The 3,490-nt window shown below is 44.0% G+C and overlaps 1 pseudogene; it reads right to left on the reverse strand.

The window, feature by feature from the left end:
* Positions 1–469: 469 nt before the first annotated feature.
* On the reverse strand, positions 470–613 carry LOC144509616 (U2 spliceosomal RNA; annotated as a pseudogene).
* Between the last annotated feature and the right edge of the window lie 2,877 nt (positions 614–3,490).

Here is a 3,490-nt window from a genome sequence, read left to right on the forward strand (position 1 = left end):
ATGTTCTCCCTATGTCTGCGTGGGTTTCCTCTGGGTGCTCCAGTTTCCTCCTATAGTCTGAAAGATGTGCTGGTTTCTCTTTCTCCCTCAGCACCAAATTCCCACTCAGTTCCAAATTTTCGATACCCTCACTTTGGCTGAATCTCACTCCAGCTGCAGTCTCTCTCCCCATCGAAATGCACAAGCTCACTGGTCCAGGGCTTTCCCTTGCTTGTGGCCCTCACAGTGACTTTTTTTGGTTGGAGGAGGGAGGGGTAGGGAAACACTGATTTTTTAAAAATACTTTTCCAATTCAATCAAATCATATCCAATTCAGAGTCTCAACAACTTGAGACATTTCAGATCCAGGCTGACAAGACAGGGCGAGCGACCAAACCACCCTGTCCTGGGCCTGATCTACATGAGCCAAGCTGATTGGAGAAGGGGGAGGTTCCTCCTCCAAGACTTGAGCTCATTTGCATCTTAGCCAAAAGGCTGAGATGCCGCTTTAAAAAATTGCTTCATATGAAACATATGAAGCTTCAGTGTAACCTAATGACCTCAACCAAGTGCGGCTGACCATGGGCTGCCGACCATACTACACTTGATCTTAGCCAAAAGGCCGAGAAGCGATTAATTGGGGAAACACTGATGTAGTTTTTTGGGGGTTTAACTATCCATTGATACCAGTTCCCTCTGCTGGACACTTGTCTCCAGTTGAACTCAGAGGTCCCCCTTCTGGAAATGGTGACTGCGGGGAAGATGTAAATCTTCACTCTGAAACCCAATCAGCATCACTGCTCTTCTGCCATCTGCTGGACACTTGTCTCCAGCTGAACTCAGAGGGTATCTTGCTCAAGTCCCCCTTCTGGAAATGGTGACTGCACAGAAGATGCAAATCTTCACCCCGTAAGAAGTTTAACAACACCAGGTTAAAGTCCAACAGGTTTATTTGGTAGCAAAAGCCACACAAGCTTTCGAGGCTCTGAGCCCCTTCTTCAGGTGACACGGGACACAGTGGACAGAGTACCCTTCGTTGTCCAGTAAGGGTACTCTGTCCACTGTGTCCCGTGTCACCTGAAGAAGGGGCTCAGAGCCTCGAAAGCTTGTGTGGCTTTTGCTACCAAATAAACCTGTTGGACTTTAACCTGGTGTTGTTAAACTTCTTACTGTGTTTACCCCAGTCCAACGCCGGCATCTCCACATCAATCTTCACCCCGACAGCCAATCAGCGTCGCCGTTCTGCTGCCTTCTGCTGGACCTGCTGCCCTTTGCTGGACTTTTGGACCTTTTGCATTCTTTGTCTATTTTTGCTCCCACCCCCATGACTGCTACATTCCCAATAATATCAGCAGCAACACAGGCTGGGATACAAAACTAATTGAGCATTTTGTTCTGCTTAAAAGAAGAATGGGAAAATAGCAGTATGTCTATTTTTCTTTTGGTTGTTTGAGGAATTCAATTCTTGAAAACTTTCTCAAATCCAATACCATGAAATCATCTTCCTCGTTAGAACCTTTTCACTAACTAGGTGAAATTTTGATGGTGGGAAATTGTGGTGGCGTGGCCCATTCAATGGGTGATCCTTCACTGGGCCACGTGACCAGGCCGGAACCAATGGAGCGCACATGCGTATAACCTGGGCCTATTGGGAGCAAAGGCGTGCATCCCAGGGGGCTGGAGGCTGCATTTGGAGTCAGGGCATTGTTAAGAGTAGACCTGCATAAGTGTGCTGTAAAACCCTTTGTTGCATCTCAATCAATAAATCCTTCAGTCTGTTACTTGCCACATCCGTTAATTCAGAAATCAACAGTAAAAAGACCAACAACTTAAATAAAATGAATTCTTCCCACGTAAAAGATAAATCAGTATTGCATCATTTAAAAGGCTTGATGGACTAGAATAAATTGATGTCTTTGTGGCCTGGAAGGTTATGTAGCAGGACAGACCTCACATCCCTTGCATAACCTGATTGTTATTCTATTTGGTGGGTTATATAAATGTTGAGAACCTTTATGTAACCCACCAAATACAAAGGTTGTCCTGCTAGATCACTGTCCATGTAGCAAAGATGGAAATCTACCCCAGAATCTTTTTCTGCGTTGAGTAAGAATTTAGTTCAAAAGCGAGATGATACACCACGACATTTTGTGACTGTAAAAGTTGGGGAAATTGGAAAAAAAATTATCTTCGTTAACTGGGGAGGTGATGGCCTAGTGGTATTATCGCCAGACTATTATTCCAGAAACTCAACTAATATTCTGGAGATCTGGGTTCAAATCTCGCCATGGCAGTTGGTGGACTTTGAATTCAATCAAAAATATCTGGAATTAAGAATCTACTGATGAAACCGTTGTCAATTGTTGGAAAAACCCATCTATATTCACTAATGTCCTTTAGGGAAGGAAATCTGCCGTCCTTAGCTGGTCTGGCCTACATGTGACTCCAGAGCCACAGCAATGTGGTTGACTCTCGATTATCCTCCAAGGGCAACTAGGGATGGGCAATAAATGCTGGCTGGTCAGCGATGCCTGCATCCCACAAATGAATAAGAATAAAAAAAACATCATCTTGAAGCAGTTTTGTGATGTTAGCTATGGCAACTCAGTAATTCCTTTCATTCATGCTTCACAGAAGCAATCAATCGCAGCATCAGAAGATGTGTCATTATTCAAATGGAACCAATGGGTTGTGGGTACTATAGAGCTTTTTGAAGATCATTATCCCTCGTGACCAACTGCACCATTCAAAACTGACACCCAACACAGTATAGGTAAATTTACAGGAGATTTTCTCGTAAATAGTTTTTGTTTTCATTTGGCGCCATCACAATATATTCGATAAACAATTTCACTATGAGCTAGTAAATTTGAAAAACAGTGGGAAGCTTTGTTCTGATTGTCACTTTCAGTGAAATCATAGATCAGCAACTATTTGTGAAATAGCTGCACAGAGACCGGTGTCCCTTCACCAGATTCCCTTTATTTACAAACTCTATTCCACTTCTAGAGTGCTTCAGATACCAGGTCAGAATCAGGACTGACTGACGCTCCCATTTTTATATACAGGCGAGGCTCCCTGATTGGGCAGGCAATTATGATCTCAATCAGGGAACTCATAATCCCAGACTCATGGGTCTTGTTGAAATCATTACAGTTTGCATCAAGGACAGGTTACTGGAGAGTCATCCAGCAGGTCTTGGGACAAAATCCTGTTCATAGTTCACACAGAGGTTGGAATTTTCTGGTCCCACCACGGGGGAAAAAGGGAGCCATTCAAACTTCCATTGACTTTGCCGGGACTGGAAGATCTCACTGGCTGGAGGTACCAGAACATTTCAGCCAAAGTGAGAGGCTCAGAATATGGCTGCCGCCTTTATATGGAGGATTGTGCAGCAGGGTGCATCTGTGCTTCTTTATGGGGGACCCAGTTTGACTCCCACCATGGAAAGTGGTATTGTAATTCAATCAATAAAAATCTGGAATCCAAAAGTCTAGTGATGACCACAAAC

Source organism: Mustelus asterias, chromosome 21, assembly GCF_964213995.1.
Source record: "Mustelus asterias chromosome 21, sMusAst1.hap1.1, whole genome shotgun sequence".
Lineage (NCBI taxonomy): Eukaryota > Metazoa > Chordata > Chondrichthyes > Carcharhiniformes > Triakidae > Mustelus > Mustelus asterias.